The sequence below is a fragment of the Panthera leo genome, chromosome B2 (assembly GCF_018350215.1).
Source record: "Panthera leo isolate Ple1 chromosome B2, P.leo_Ple1_pat1.1, whole genome shotgun sequence".
NCBI lineage: Eukaryota > Metazoa > Chordata > Mammalia > Carnivora > Felidae > Panthera > Panthera leo.
Genome location: NC_056683.1, coordinates 1,616,970 through 1,633,183, shown reverse-complemented (window position 1 = coordinate 1,633,183; position 16,214 = coordinate 1,616,970). Strand labels below are relative to the sequence as shown.

Below are 16,214 nucleotides of genomic sequence, written 5' to 3'. Positions count from 1 at the left end.
AGCCTTGGACAAACCACTATTGGTGAACCTTCATCACATACCAGGAATAGAACACATGAATCCCAACAAGGACTTTTGTTTGTTTCTTCAGTAAGAGCCTGAAAAATGACAGAGTAAGGAAAATCCCAACTCGACCTGCGTTCATTTTGGAGACAAAGTAATGTTCATCCTCTGCAGCAGAGAATGCTTCGCTTTCCGATAAATCCAGGGAATGGAGAGCTCTCGTCTTCTAAGAAGTCAACCACGCCCTTGTGTCCTTCCCATCTTCCCATCCCACTGCGTCTAAAGAAGGTGGAGGAGCCCTAGGTGTGCTGTGGAGGCAGGAGACCCTCCCTGTCAATAAACCGGCCCCGTGGACAGTATTTCTACTCAAAGAGTGTCCTTTGGGGACTGGTGGAACTGATGGCCTAAGTGACCTGCACGTTCTGTGATTGCTTCTCTCAAAGTGGCCACTCCGGGAAGCCACCCTGCGAGGCGTCCACGAAGGATCACTGTACTGTGAGGGAGCCCGAGCTAGAACCGTGAGGAGAGAAGGGAACAGAAAACCGCACAGGGTGGTGCCCCCTGGCACCTGTGAGGCCAGCCTTGCTACCAGCTCCGGGAAGAGCAGAGAATACCCCAGCTGGCTATAGGAGCAGAGGAAGGCCCAGCCAAAATTTCTGACCCAGGGAATTGTGAGCAAATGTGATAGATGTCTGTTTAAAGTCACTCGATTTTGAGGAGTTTGATACACAACATTGTATAACTAAAATTGTCCCAGACTGGCAACGATAGGCAAAGAAGACATCACCACCTTATCCGGAAGCTGATAGCAGGAGTGGGACTTTTACTGGTGTTCTCAGGAAAATGTAAGGCCATGATGAGAAGTATAAATGTTTTACAGATGAGATCAGTCTAGGAGCAATCTCATTTTTTTCCACAAATACCAATAAGTTCTTTACTAGTCTTTTAAAAATGTTTTAAGTTTATTTATTTAGAGAGGGGGCGGGGGGGGGGGGGAGAGAGAGAGAGAGAGAGAGAGAGAGAGAGAGAGAGGATTCCAAGCAGGCCCTGTGCTATCAGTGCAGAACTCAACTTGGGACTTGATTCCGCGACCCTGATCATGGCTTGAGCCGAAATCAAGAGTCGATGCTCAACCCACTGAGCCACCCAGGTGCCCAGGTGCCCCCTTTATCTTCTGGTCTTAATGGACAACTTTAAGTCCTTACTCTACCCACTCCTAACCGGCACTCTCCTCCCAGACACGTGAATGTCCGAAATTCAGGGTCAGAGATGTCTCGAGAATTCCAGACTCCGCTTGTAATGTGTTTAAGAGACACCCTCAAGGGGCTATCCTGTAGATACTTGAAATATGCCTGTCAAACTCAAACTATTCGTTTCCCCCTTACTGCTCCACATACGCGCCCAAAGCAAAAGCAAATCAACAGACCAGTCACAACAAGGACAAAAAGAACAGAACTGTCTCCCCTCCTCCTATAGCTACTATTTTGTGCAGAAGGCGTCACTATCTGCACAATTCAAGCTTCAGGGCTCCCTAGGTGTAAGTATTTGCTCTAGGAAGAGCCCGAGCCCTGTGATTGGACCTCGTTCCTCGTTCCAGATCTCTCCCTTGCCTTTCACCCTTAAATTCTTGTTCAACTCGTCTGGATCCTCGAAGGAACCTCGGAAGTTGCGTGCCTAGATGAGGACAGAGTAGAGGTCGCTGGATCGCACCCGTCAGGGCTGTCTCGTGCTCTCGCCCCCTCAGCGCCCTGCTTCTCAGAAGCCAGCTGAGCCCTCGGGCGGTGACAAGAGGAGGGACACGCTGGCGGTCGTTAGGCGGCGCCCTTTCCGTACAGAAGCTGGAAATAATGCAGAGGAAACAGGAAACAACTCCAGGGGCCGCAACTCCGACCCTCGTTGAGAGGCTGAGACCCCACTGAGCCGCAGACCTCGTTACAGCGGGTGCAGCCTGAGCTCGCCGAGCTGGGCGCGTCTCCTTTCTCCGACGGAAATACAACGTGAGCCGCGGATGCGGTTTTCAGTTTACAGGTGATGCCGCCCCCTGCGGCTGGGGGTGTAGCTCAGTGGTAGAGCGCGTGCTTCGCATGTACGAGGCCCCGGGTTCGACCCCCGGCTCCTCCACCCGTGCTTTTTCCTCCACTATTACGTCGTTCCCGCTGCGTGGGGTTTGGTGCCGCCCGGGACGCGGGCGTTCTCGAAGAAACGCGGGAGAAGAAGGCACGGCCGCAAGGCCGCCTGAAGCCCCACGGGGCAGCCACATCCACGGGGACGTCTACCGCGGGTCTCACCTGGCAGAACCCCTGAAGAGCAGGGCAGGAAAGGGAAAGAACTCGTCTGTGACGTTTCCTGGGTTTGAGGAGCACCATGCGGTCCAAGGCGCGGCGGCCGGGCTCCTCTGCTTCCAGCTCGCCCCCAGGGTGCCCCCCACCGCGCCCCCGCTTCCGGGGACGCCAGGACCGCGCCGGTGCGAACCCCGCCAGGCTCCCGCGGGGTGGGCAGTGGGCGCCTACCAGCCCTGCGGGAGTTTAAGCCGTAATTTGGGAGCCGGGGCGAGACGGTAAGGGACAGGTCCTGGGGTTGGCGGCTCGGTTATTTTGTATTTTATTCCGAATCGGCGCGACTCTCGCAAGTGTACCCAGAACACACCCTCGAAGACCCCAACTAACCCCGCCACCCCCTCAACCAAAACGCCTCCTGGAGCTAAGTCTCGGGGACCCGGACATTTTATTCTTAAATCTTTAGGTGGATTAACACCCCTGGGAGCACCACACCCAGAGTCCCGCGGGGACGGGGCCACCGGGGTCTTGGTGGGATGGGGCGGGTGTACAAAGGTCCTGTGTTCACACAGACCAACACTTGTTACAGAGACGGCGTGGACGGCGCAACCGGGAGCATCTCTGCGAGGCGCCCGTCTCCCGCGCGAGCCCCGTGGGTGAGCGCACCAGCCTTCGCCTGCTCCTTTTGTGTTTTCAACCGGGGCGTCGACAAATCTGAAAGATGGTGCCTAAATCCCCTCCTTTGGAAAAACTAAAAGCACGTTCCTCATCGCTCCTCCAGGATCACGAGAGGGAACAGGGACCCATCCCCCCCCCCCCCCCAGCTGGGCTTCCTCCTGGGCTCGCGCCGCAGACGGACCCTGTACCAGCGAGGCCACAGAACTTCCTGCCACGGCCATCGCTGGGCTGTGGTCATCCAGGCGTGTTGGCGACACGCTGCTGGTGAAATTACCTGAGCAAAGGCTGAGCGAGCGAGCGTCCCTTGTGATTCTTCCTCCTGACTCCCGACTGGGCGCAGGAACCAGCAGGGGAAACCGCTGGGACCACCCTCCTCCATTTTGCCACGCGCGGGTTCTCCGGGCACGATCCTGCTCCTGCTCTTTATGGCCTTGGCCTCGCTGTGATTGGTGTGGAGCCCTGGAACTGCCTCAGGGAAGCTCTCGGGCAGCTGCTAAATAAAAGTCAAGACAGACAGTAAGTCCCCCTCGGGCCATGTAATTCACGAGGGCATCCGTATTTGGGATACACTTTTTCCAGGGGGAGGGAGTAGCTGACCCCAGAACCTAGAAGCCGCAGACCCGGACATGCATGGCCCACCTCAACTCAGGTTGGAACCCCAAACGTGCGGCTCCTCCTCGGGGCAGTCTGGCTGTATCACAGATTTCCCGCATCAGTACCCCGGGGCCTTTGCACCGCCAAAGCTTCTCGCTGTCACCCGGGCAGGAAATGCTACAAGAAGGGCACAAAATGGCAGAACCCGAAACGTTGCCTCAGGGAACTTAGACCCAGATGGAAAGAGGGTACAGATCCCACATAAAAACCAGTATGTGTATGCTGTCACATCGGGTCAGGCCCCGGGCCTGGGCCTGCCTTCCGGAGACCCACAGCGAGGCACCAGGGAGGCGCTCTGGACGCAGAGCAAGGACCTCTTCTCAGCAGGTTCACAGTCACAACAGTCCCCCCCCCCCCGGGGGTTGTGGACAAATATTCCAACCTCGATCACCACAGCGGCTTCCCTGCTGTTGTTGGAAGTGATCCCGGATGGTCGGTTCTCCTGTCACTTTCCATCGGGCTCTCTTGTCCCCGTGCGGAACCTGTACCTTCCTGACTCTCTCCTTTGACCGCGTGTCGCTCTCCGGCTCACCCCTGCGCTCCTCTGCCCGGAATCGCCCGGCGAGGCTCCGTCGTCGCTGGGAAGTGGCCGGAGAGCTGCGCCCGGAGGGAGACGACCTTGAGGAGGAAGGCGGTGAATAACCCCGTCGCCCCGAGGTGACCTGTGGATCGGAGACAAGATGTTGGAGCAGGACTCAGCGGCTGCCGACCCCCTGGGGACCGTGCGGGGACTTGGCGACGGCGCGCATCCCCTTGTCCCCAGACGGCTCCGGTGCGCGCTGACCCCCCCCCCCCACGGGCGGCGGGTGTAGGGGGGCGTCCATAGGATCGAAGCGCCTCCCCAGACCTCTTTGTCCACCGCGAAGGTTCCAGAATCGCCAGCCGGGAAAGCGCGGCCGCGGGAGCTGAAGGGAGCGGAGCTGCCCGAGGAGGCGGCACGGGGGCGAGCGCGGAAAGGAGGAGCGGGCGGTGGCGCAGGACTCGGAGAGGAAAAAAGGGTCAGAGGGGCCGCGGGGTGGGTCTCTGCACCCGCATCTCCACCAGAGCGCAGGCTGCAGTGCGGGGTGGGGGCGGGGGGGCGCCTCGTCTCTGTTCCCACCCGCAGGTTCCCGTCCTCCTGCGAGAAGTGGGCTCAACCCCGGGTGCCCCACGGGAACGCGTAGCCCCCTTTGCCCCGGCTGTCAGGGCTCTGGGGGCGGCTCGCTACCTCTGGGGGTAACGTTCCCGCTGCGGGTTCAGGGGGCCTCCGAGGCACCCGAAGCCCCTCCCCTGGACGCAAGCCTAAACACCCGTCACAGGAACGAGCTGGGGTCCCAGCGCCCGGGGCTGCTGACCGGCCGACGTTTTGCTGCCCAATCAAGATTCTGGGGGGTGGGCGGGGGTGCAGGGGCGAGTGGGGACCGGACGACCGGCAGGACAGGTGTCTCCTGGGCCAGCAGTGTGTCCACTGAGGCAAGCACAGCTGAGGGAAACGGGGGGCGGGGTCTGAGGTAGTTTCTCCAAAGGCCTCCTTGTCTTTCTTCTTCCCACTTCTTAGTAATAATTACGAATAAATCTTAGTAATAACGAAAGCGGTCCCGTGCTCTCCCTTCGGGTGGATTCTGTACTGTGCGAAGCAGTCTGGTCGGGAGATTAAGGGACAACTAAAGTGCGCGCTTTGCGGAGACGGAAAAGTGCGGGGCCGAGCTACCCGGCTCCAAACGCCTGGAGGTGCCGGGGGTCGAACCCGGGGCCTCGTGCATGCTAAGCACGCGCTCTCCCGCTGAGCTACACCCCCTCGGGGGCAGGGGTTTCGGGAATGGCCACTGCACCGTCTGGATCGGTTGGCAGGTCCTTCCACCTCCGAAATCTTCGGACTGAATCCTGCCTCGCAGCTGCGCCCGGGGAGAAACGCGTCCGGAACCGAAGGCCCCCACCTTCCTCCCAAGGCGGCCTGCTGAACCTTCAGATCCCCCTTCTCAGAAAACGTCCTTCTCTGCCCACGAAGCCACCAGACAGACAAAAGGTAGCGCGGGGACACAAGGACGCGCCCCGTGGGCACCCTGGAGACGATCGGCTCCGGTGTGGACTTGGGACAAGAGGGAATTCATTCACAGCACGCGACCCGCCACACGCGACAAGGGTGTGTGTTGGCCACGTTCAGCACCGGCTTTGGAGACGCGACAGCGCCTCTGTTCGGGCGCCGCGGTGGCTCTGGTTTTGAGGACAACACACGAGAGGACACGGCCCTGCCCCGACCGCGTCCCTGCACAAGCTTTCTGCGCACCGAGGGGAGCCTGGGGACGCTGGGAGCAAACTGCGACACAAACGCGCCCTCTGTGACCCCTCCCGAGGCCCGCGCGTCCCCGACTGTGCTCAGTCCCCGAGGCGCGGAGTCGTCACTTCCCACCTTTACGCAAAATTCGGTGCAAATGTTAACGCAGATGCGAGTTTTGGAGAAAATCCTAAACCCTCTGGCCGGAGAGGGGACGGGGAGGAGCGGACAGGTGCCCGCAGAGGTCACGTTGTTACCGCCCTGGAGAGGCCCAGGGCTTCGACCTGGACCCAGCTGAGGAGCGGACCCGCGGAGGGCTGGAGCAGGGCGAGCGCAGGGGAGATGGTGGAGGAGAGAAGAGGCCGCGAAGAGGAGGAGAGGAAGAGGGGGAGGAGGAGGGGGAGGGGGAGGGGAGCGGGAGGAAGAGGAGGGGAGGAGGAGGGGAAGGAGGAAGATGGGGGGAGGAGTGGGGAGGAGGGGGGAGGAGGAAGAAGATGAGGGGGAGGAGGGGGAGGAGAAGGGGGAAGACTGAGGAGGGGTGGTTGGGGGATAGGCCTGGGGGTGGGGGGAGACCGGGAGCATGTGCAGGTAGAAAGTGACCGAGGCCCGGTCCCGCCACGCGGTCTCCAGGCCCCGAGGAGGGAGGTTCGGAGAAGGGAAGTCCCTTCGGCTGGTTTTGCCGAAGGTCCTGGGACCCTGAGAGTGTCCCGCGGCCTGTGTCGCGGCGCACGGAGGCCGCGCATTTCCAGGGCGCAGCCCGGGTCGTGGATCCGCACCAGGAGCCGGGGTCCTGGGATTTGGGGGCGCCACGATGTACGCACCCCACGTGGAAGCAGCGCCGAGTCTAGAAACACGTTGTAACCCGGCTTTCTGCTCGCGCACCTCACCGGCAGCGACGGGTTTTTAGCGCGTTTGGGTTTCAAACACAAGGACGAACGGAGGTGGGGGCGGGGTTCAGCAGTGAGTAAACGGTGTGGTTGGAACGAAGACTAGACACCGCCGCGCTCCCGAGCTTGCCAGGGGCGCACAGGCCCTGAGCTGATCCACTGCTAGCCTCGTGCGCATTCTTTCACTTCCCACGACCTCTCGACCTCTCCGAAACTCTTGTAGGCCGAGGGCTGAGCCCAGGGGCGGGGCGCCCTGGCACTCTTCCACCCACACAATTGCCGTTTTGTTTTACCCCGCGCTGGATGGAAGGACACCTGCACAGAAATCAGGGGCACCCGCGCCCCAAGTCACCCTCGTGTCAGTGTGGTCGCTGAGGGGGACAGAGCTCGGTTACGCGCGCGCATTCACCCTGCGGAGGAATCTTGGCTCTAAACCCTTTTAAACACTCTCTTCTCTTGTACGTCCCGACAGAAGTCATTTTTATTTTGTAAATGGCGTTTAATTTTAGAACAGTAATAGATTTTCAAGAAAAAACCCCTGAGAATGTTAGAGATTTCTTCTATCCCAGCATCCAGTGTCGCTTATGATTCTCTAACATTAAGATGATATATTTGCTAAATTAATAAACCAATTGATATATTTTATTAAATGAATTCCGTAGTCTATTCAGATTTCCTTAGTTTTTAGCCTAATAGCCTTTGTCCGATCCACAATAGACATTACATTTACTTGTATGTGTCTTCAGGGTTGTTGTTGTTGTTTTTTTCTGCGACAGTTTCTTAGATTTTTCTTGGTTTTGATGACTGTATTAATCAGGGCTCTCCAGAGAAACAAAGCCAGTAGGATACATAGAGATTGTCAAAAATCCAGAAACAGTAAAAATCAAAGCCAGAGCAGTGAAATCGTATTTAGTAAGGGTTTACTGTGCACCAGAAACAGTTCCTGAACTCAGTCTTCAGTTCCAACACTGATAAGAAGCTCAGGGGCATGACATCACAAGACGGCTTATAGAGTGAAAATGAGGTTGTTGTTTAACCTTTAAAATGACCGGTTATTACATCGGGGGGTTCAAGACAGCAGGAGATGGTTAAAAGTGATGATCTTATACCATTTTAGGAAGATGACAAGCTTCTTTTATGATTATTAGAGACATTTACAGGAAATAACCTCCATTAAGTTTTACTTGTATTCATGAAATAAGCTAGATTTGGGTTCACTTATGTGGTTTGCAGGGTTTTGTTTGCTTGGGGGATTTTTGAGGGTATTCTCATTTTACTTTATTGTAACAAGATATATGTAAGAAGAGATTTCATGTGGGAATTGGCTCATGTAGTTGTGGAGGCTGAGAAGTCCTATAATCTGCCATCTACATGCTGGAGAATCAGAAAACCCAGTGGCATCATCAGTCCCAGTTGGAAAGCCTTCCAACCAGGAGCTCAGGATGTCTGAGAATGTAGATTTTCAACATGTAGATTGAACTGTAGATTTCCCAGCTCAGGCGAGAGACAGTCTCCTCTCCTTTGCCCTTTTGTTCCTCTTGGGCCCTCATTGGTGGGGGCAGGTCTGTTCACTCAGTCTACTGAATCAAATGCTAACCTCTCCCGGAAACACTCTCAGACACACCCAGAAATAATGTTTTAGCACTTCTCCCGGCATCCCTTAGCCGGGTCAAGTGGACACACAAGATTGGCCTTCACAATGACTTTGATACTTTAGAGGAACTCTGGTGAGGTATTCGGTAAGATGCTCTCTGCTGGAATTGTCTGCTCTTTTGGACATGATTAGGCTGGGGCGCTGAGTTCTGGGGAGGAAGACCACAAGGTATAAATATTTATATATTTATAGATCTATCTACATATATTTTTCATCACATATTAAGGGTATATATGACTAGCATGACTTATCATTGTTGATGTTAAAGGAGAACTTTTAAGGGTGGCTCAGGTCATGATCTCACTGTTCACGAGTTCAAGCCCTTCAAGCCCTGCGTCAGGGTCTGTGCTGACAGCTGGGAGCCTAGAGCCTGCTTCGGATTCTGTGTCTCCCTCTCTCTCTGCCCCTCTCCTGTTCTTGCTCTCTCTGTCTCTCAAAAATAAATATGTTTAAAAAGAGAGAATTTTTAAAAAATATTGTCTTTGGCATCTTCGAAGCAACTGCTGGACTACACCAAATATTTTTCCCACACTTTGTAGAGAAAAATCCCAAAAGTAATGAGCTGTATTTGCTGTGTCCCACATCGTTAGTTAGCAGAAAAATAATTGTGATGCTTTCTGTTACAAATTCCTTAGTTCAAAAGAGAACAAAAACCCAGCTAAATTAATTATATAAATAATTGTATATAATTAATTATTACATATAATGGGTAAATGCTTTTTAATTTAAATACACTTTTTCTCGTAGGCTCCATGCCCAATGCAGGGCTTGAACTCACAACCCCAAGATCGTGAGTTGCATTCCCCACCCACTGGGTGACCCAGCCCCCCCCCCAGGTGTTTTAATGTAAATATATTTGAGCTACTGTGTACAAATCTCAGATTGGAGTGGGAAGTTTCTTGAATCAGAAATGCCAGAGAGGCTCTAGCTTAATGATTTCAAAATTAGTGAACTTTCTCTTGCCAATTGTTAGGTTTTTCAAAACTGCCCCAAAATGACACTGATACTTTATGAAAGATGTGTAGCACAGGCTGATTTCTCTGGGCTTCAGTACCGACATACGACCCCAGTATCTCTATATGTGTTCTCTGCCATGTAACCAAACCTTTCTTGTACTTTTTCACTCATGTTCTCATGACTCCCTGCTCACCTCACAAGAAAAGCAATGATCCAATGTTCCTTGTCTTTGCAGCCACGTGGTCCTAGGTCCTACTCTGTAGTCTTTGCTACCACACAGGACGGCTGTTTTGCTAAAAGGAAGACAAGATAAGACAGAAAAAAAGGGGGGGGGGGGAGAACTCACCGTATTTCCATCAAGAAGCAAACACCTACCCAACACTTACAAGTTCACCTTGAGTTCTATTTTTCAGTAACATTGAAGAATGGAACAGAGAGGGAAAGATGAAAGGAGAGGAAAAATAAAGTGCCTAACAGACATAGTTGTTGAGTCTAATTTTGAGTCACGAAACAGACACTAAACAGAGAAGCAGAGATGTTCCAATGGAGCTCCCCTACCTCTCTCTTTGCTTCTGGCTCCCTCCCCCACCCTTCCATTCGGCACCACCAAAACCTGGATCCCAAATCTTTCTGGGTGAGTGGTAAGTGCGTGAGTGGGTGGTGGAAAACAGCAATGCTTAAGGGATAGGAAGTCGTCCAAAAGTGAAAGTTACAAATCATGTGAACAGTTGAAGAAGCAGTTGAAATATTGATCCTTCTGAGATTAGATCAGAAGGGACAGCCTGGGGCTGACTTGGTCCCTGGTTCAGAACCAAGTTTTGGTAAGATGACGCTGGTCTTGGTCAACATCAAGTCCTGTCCTTCACACCTTTTCCCACAAATCACATGATGGAAAAGACCAACACTGTGCGCTTGTAATAAAGACAAATAATGGAAAGATTAGAGAATAATTGACTTACTGGCTTTGACTAAATTCTCAGGGAAAGTTGGATCCCTGAGCCCGGATAGTTCAGTCTGAGAAGTAACAGACAGACACTCACTATGAGTGTTCAGATTTCAAGGGCCTCTTCTGGCCTCAGTATCCCCGACCCCTGGTATTTCTTACTCTTGCATAGAAGCCCTTTGAAACCCGGCTTTCCAGAGAAGCATTAACAGTTGGCTTTTCCACCCCTCGCCTCCTTTTCTGGGCCATTATCAGCCAGTTCTAGTGAGGGGCTTTAAGTCGGGAGATCCAGGGCGCGACAATGTTGGTGACTATTCATTCACTAGTGCTTTACTGCTATCTTTACTGATTAGAGGCCACTAGCAAAATGCAGGCTGTTGGTAACTCACTGGCACACAGGCTTGCCAGTTTCCAAAAGACTTCTTTATGTTTCTGAAAACTTTACAAAAAGCTTATAAAGACTAACTTTAGGTTTCTGAAGAAACTTTAGGTTTCCGAAGACTTTACAAAAAAGCTTATAAAGACTAACTTTAACTTCTCAGGGGTCCTTCCCATTGCGAGTCAAATGAAAGAGTTACCGTTTCTTGTCCAGCAAGAAAGCAGCGACCACGAAGGGACTCGAACCCTCAATCTTCTGATCCGGAATCAGACGCCTTATCCATTAGGCCACGCGGCCAGCCCATGGGGGAAGGGTTTCCAACCCCACAAGCTGAGATGTCTCCCTTCTAAGATTTAATTTTGTAGCTGGAGGAGGATTTAATTATCAGCCTTCAAACCCCCCTCCCCCCCCAAAAAAAAGGAACAAAACCCCATCCGGGATCGCTAACAACCATTCCTTAGAACAGGTGCACGGAGGGGGACAGAGGGATGTGATTCCTCCAAGGTCTCTGCCTCAGTCGCTGGCAAAGACCACGCGTGGGGGGGGGGGGATTTGCGGGGGGAGAAATAAGAGCCCCAGGGTCGCTGACCCCAGGGTGGGGAAGCGCCCGGGTTTGGTCGGCCCTGCCCTTCCGGCTTCCTCCGGGGAAAGGCAGCCGCCGCGTCCTGCTTTCGCACGCTGGAAACACTTTACCACAACTCATTCGTGCAGGCGGCGTTAACAACCTGACCCTGCACCCTCAAGGGCAGGGGTCACCCCCAGTGGGGCGGGGTGCTGGTCCCCGATCTCCGTCGGAGGCTGGCTCAGGTGCCTTGTGCTGACTCCCGAAGTGCTCCAAGGTGGGGAGGGGGTAGGGCGCAAACCGCGTGCACGGGCGTCGGCCTCCTGGACCCTAACGGCCCAAGGGCTGCCCCATTCCCGGCACCCCCCGCGCATCGACCCCCCGGAACCACCGGGGGCCACCTCGTGTGAAATGTGCGCGGCCCAGTTGTCGGGGTAGGACGGGTAAGAACCCCCCACAGCCACCACCACCTCCCGAAGTAAAGCAATGACAGATCCTCCCTGTTCCTTATCCTCTGGGTTTCTGGAAGAGTCCAGACAGACCACACTGCTCTTTCTTTTCCCGTGCCCAGCACCGTCTTTCCTCCACTAGTCCTCTCGCCTCTGCACCTGCCGGTCAGTTGCTGGATCCCCTGGGCAGGCAGGGTTAGGTCACGCTGAAGAACCGCTTTAGGCCATGCTCGGGATGGGATGTTCTGTCTTACCGAACTTGCCAGGATGAGTCGCCATTTCTGAGACCAGAGGAGGCTAAGCGTTAAGGCCTGGCCCCGGTGGGTCTGGTTGGACCAAGATGCTTCCAGATGTTTCCTATGCATCTGACTCAGTTGAACTCCTTTCTTTCTGGAGATGGGTTCAGTGAGAAGACTGGATGACGGTCCCTTGGATCCCCGTTTGGGGAGGCTCAGGGCACCGGCAGGAGGAACGGAACCACTTCACCTGCGGGAAGGAGGCCCGGCACCAAAGTTCCTGCGAACTCAAGCTCCTTCACAGGCTGGGAAGGGTCTCGGCTGCGGTTCCTCTAATTCTCCCTTGTGGATTTTGTGCTCAAGGAATAGCAGACAGAGACCTCAAAACGCCACCAAATATTTAAAAACTGGTATTTTTTGTTGTTCAGTTTGGGGGAGGAACAAATTCACGATCTGCATAAGCAGCAGAGTAAGGCTGGTGGACTGGGCCAAACCGTCCACATTTCTTTCTTGCGGAGAAGGCGGCGACGTCAGGACACGAAGACGGGCACAGATGTTTTAAAAATGGTACTAAGCAGCCCATAGGTAGCTTTTGAAAAACATAAACTTTTCTTTCTAGGGATGATACGATTTCCCCCCAAAGCCATTCAATGCTTCTTTCTCTGAGAGTTTTATCCGATGTGCTCCAGGCAGCATTTCTCTAAAAATCTTAAAAATTTTCCATGAACTATTTTGTGAGGAATCCAAGGAGGACTGGAGAGTGTGGAAGTCGTATTCTTGCTGCATCTGTCTGGATATTTTGCTCGAGGACGTGGGTGGCAGAGGGTGTCCCTAGTCAGAAGAGGCCTCTGTAGTTTTGGAAAAGGGTTCTTCCTTCCTTTTTATTTTTATTTTTACTAAATCAGAGGGCCTGCCAAACCCTGGATCAAATATGCATTCACACCTTTAGAGCAAGAATCTCCCAATTTGGTCATGTCAGCCACTTAATTTAGGGCCTATTCTTAAGTTCTGAATTCGGAAAGCGCAGCATGTCCTGTGAGTTGTGATTCGAACCATACGTTTGCTCAATCCCGCAGGAAGAACGTCTGTAGCCCTGGAGATCTGGGCACTGACCCCACGTGCTGTGTGCGCAGCGGGCCGACAATGAAGTCAGGGATAAAGAAATGTCAGGTTTTCTATGCTACCTGCCACCTGCTTGCTCGCTGGTGCAGACACAGCTGGGGAAACAGGGAGAGGAAGTCGCCTGTGGCTACCTTTTCTGAACCTTTCTCTTTTCTCTTTCTCTTTTTCTGATACCTTTTCTCTTTCCGCCTTGCTCTTTAATAAAGCTGAGACTGGAACCAAAGGTACAAGTGCTGGTTTACGTGGAGCTGGCTTGCTATTGCCTCCTGCTGGAGGGATCCTGAGCAAGCTGTATCTCTGTCCTCTCCTCAATCCAATATTCCCTGTGCTGGCTTCACCACAGTTCAGTGGTCCCAAGGCCCTTGGATACACCTTTACTTTCAATATGAGCAGCAGACAGTGAGAGAAGACTGAAGCAGGAAGAGATGGTGAATTTGGAGGGAGGAGAGGAGGAGGAGGAGGAAGAAGAGGGGGAGGAGTGAGGAGGAGGGAGGGGGAGAAGGCGAGGAGGGAGGAGAACAGAGGGGGAGGAGGAGGAGAGGGAGGAGGCGGAGGAAAGAGGAAGGAGAGGAGTGGGAGGACAGGAGGGAGGAGCAGAGGAGGAAAAGGGTAGGAGGAAGAGGGGGAGGGAGGGAGGAGGAGGGGGAGGGAGGGAGGGGGAGGAGGGGGAGGGAGGAGGAGGAGGGGGAGGGAGGGAGGGGGAGGAGGGGGAGGGAGGAGGAGGAGGGGGAGGGAGGAGGAGGGGGAGGGAGGAGGAGGGGGAGGGAGGAGGAAGAGGAGGGGGAGGGAGGAGGAAGAGGAGGGGGAGGGAGGAGGAGGAGGAGGGGAGGGAGGGAGGGAGAAGGAGGAGGAGGAGGGGGAGGGAGGAGGAGGGGGAGGGAGGGAGAAGGAGGAGGAGGAGGGGGAGGGAGGAGGAGGAAGGGGAGGGAGGGAGGGGGAGGAGGGGGAGGGAGGGAGGGGGAGGAGGGGGAGGGAGGAGGAGGAGGGGGAGGGAGGGAGAAGGAGGAGGGGGAGGGAGGGAGAAGGAGGAGGAGGAGGGGGAGGGAGGAGGAGGAGGGGGAGGGAGGGAGAAGGAGGAGGAGGAGGGGGAGGGAGGAGGAGGGGGAGGGAGGGAGGGGGAGGAGGGAGGGGGAGGAGGGGGAGGAGGGGGAGGAGGGGAGGGAGGAGGAGGGGGAGGGAGGGAGGGGGAGGAGGGAGGGGGAGGAGGGGGAGGAGGGGGAGGGAGGAGGAGGGGGAGGGAGGGAGGGGGAGGAGGGGGAGGGAGGAGGAGGAGGGGGAGGGAGGAGGAGGGGGAGGGAGGAGGAGGAGGGGGAGGGAGGAGGAGGGGGAGGGAGGAGGAAGAGGAGGGGGAGGGGAGGAGGAGGGGGAGGGAGGAGGAGGAGGGGGAGGGAGGGAGAAGGAGGAGGGGGAGGGAGGAGGAGGGGGAGGGAGGGAGGGGGAGGAGGGGGAGGGAGGGGGAGGAAGAGGGGGAGGGAGGGGGAGGAGGGGGAGGGAGGGAGGGGGAGGAGGGGGAGGGAGGAGGAAGAGGAGGGGGAGGGAGGAGGAGGGGGAGGGAGGAGGAGGAGGGGGGGAGGGAGGAGGAGGGGGAGGGAGGAAGAAGGAGGAGGAGGAGGGGGAGGGAGGAGGAGGAGGGGGAGGGAGGAGGAGGAGGGGGAGAGAGGAGGAGGAGGAGGGGGAGGGAGGGAGAAGGAGGAGGAGGGGGAGGGAGGGGGAAGAGGAGGGGGAGGAGAGAGGAAGGGGAGGAGGGGGAAGACAGGAGGGAGGAGGAGACAGGGAAAAGTGGAGGAAGAGGAGGGGGAGGGAGGGGGAGGAGGAGGGGGAGGGAGGAGGAAGAGGAGGGGGAGGGAGGAGGAGGGGGAGGGAGGAGGAAGAGGAGGGGGAGGGAGGAGGAGGAGGAGGAGGGGGAGGGAGGAGGAGGGGGAGGGAGGGAGAAGGAGGAGGAGGAGGGGGAGGGAGGAGGAGGAAGGGGAGGGAGGGAGGAGGAGGAGGGGGAGGGAGGGAGAAGGAGGAGGAGGAGGGGGAGGGAGGAGGAGGAAGGGGAGGGAGGGAGGGGGAGGAGGGGGAGGGAGGGAGGGGGAGGAGGGGGAGGGAGGGAGGGGGAGGAGGGGGGAGGGAGGAGGAGGAGGGGGAGGGAGGGAGAAGGAGGAGGAGGAGGGGGAGGGAGGAGGAGGAGGGGGAGGGAGGGAGAAGGAGGAGGAGGAGGGGGAGGGAGGAGGAGGGGGAGGGAGGGAGAAGGAGGAGGAGGAGGGGGAGGGAGGAGGAGGAGAGGGAGGGAGGAGGAGGAGGGGGAGAGAGGAGGAGGGGGAGGGAGGGAGAAGGAGGAGGAGGAGGGGGAGGGAGGAGGAGGGGGAGGGAGGGAGGGGGAGGAGGGGGAGGGAGGAGGAGGAGGGGGAGGGAGGGAGAAGGAGGAGGAGGAGGGGGAGGGAGGAGGAGGAGGGGGAGGGAGGGAGAAGGAGGAGGAGGAGGGGGGAGGGAGGAGGAGGGGGAGGGAGGGAGAAGGAGGAGGAGGAGGGGGAGGGAGGGAGGAGGAGGAGAGGGAGGGAGGAGGAGGAGGGGGAGAGAGGAGGAGGGGGAGGGAGGGAGAAGGAGGAGGAGGAGAGGGAGGGAGGAGGAGGAGGGAGAAGGAGGAGGAGGAGGGGGAGGGAGGAGGAGGGGGAGGGAGGGAGAAGGAGGAGGAGGAGAGGGAGGGAGGAGGAGGAGGGGGAGAGAGGAGGAGGAGGGGGAGGGAGGGAGAAGGAGGAGGAGGGGGAGGGAGGGGGAAGAGGAGGGGGAGGAGAGAGGAAGGGGAGGAGGGGGAAGACAGGAGGGAGGAGGAGACAGGGAAAAGTGGAGGAGGAGGAGGGGGAGGGAGGGAGGGGGAGGAGGAAGGGGAAAATCACAGGAACGACAGGAAGGAGGACTTTGGTCCTGAAGGAAGGCCCCAGGTGCGGAGGATGACGCCCAGGCCCCCTGCTTGCTGAGACACCCCCCTCCCGCCCCCACTCAGGTGCACCGTCGCAGACACTCGGAGGTTGAGCGCGTGTCGGGACTGATTACCGCCCTTGTCTGTGGGTGTTTGGGGGAGGAACGAGGCAGGACGAGGTCGCTCTGTCAGCACTACTATTTCTGAAATCTTTGGGCCGCGACCACCCCAGGGAGGAGGCGCTGCCTTCAGGCCGAC

At 56.5% G+C, this 16,214-nt stretch overlaps 1 long non-coding RNA gene and 3 other non-coding genes across 7 annotated transcripts; 1 reads left to right on the top strand and 3 right to left on the bottom strand.

Annotated features, from left to right (window-relative positions):
• Window positions 1-1,004: 1,004 nt before the first annotated feature.
• On the bottom strand, window positions 1,005-6,226 carry LOC122219338. 4 transcript variants are annotated; one of them, XR_006202348.1, is made up of 5 exons: window positions 6,001-6,226; window positions 3,994-4,273; window positions 3,597-3,728; window positions 3,232-3,450; window positions 1,005-2,303 (listed from the first exon to the last, which is right to left on the bottom strand). It is a non-coding gene; the product is annotated as an uncharacterized LOC122219338 (long non-coding RNA). The 4 variants fall into 4 exon arrangements; XR_006202346.1 differs by lacking the exon at window positions 6,001-6,226 and adding an exon at window positions 5,423-5,853; XR_006202347.1 differs by lacking the exon at window positions 6,001-6,226 and adding an exon at window positions 5,528-5,853.
• TRNAA-CGC lies at window positions 2,053-2,124 on the top strand. Its single transcript has one exon. It is a non-coding gene; the product is annotated as a tRNA-Ala (tRNA).
• On the bottom strand, window positions 5,317-5,388 carry TRNAA-AGC. Its single transcript has one exon. It is a non-coding gene; the product is annotated as a tRNA-Ala (tRNA).
• A 4,683-nt stretch (window positions 6,227-10,909) lies between the features above and the next one.
• TRNAR-CCG lies at window positions 10,910-10,982 on the bottom strand. The gene has a single exon. It is a non-coding gene; the product is annotated as a tRNA-Arg (tRNA).
• Window positions 10,983-16,214: the final 5,232 nt, after the last annotated feature.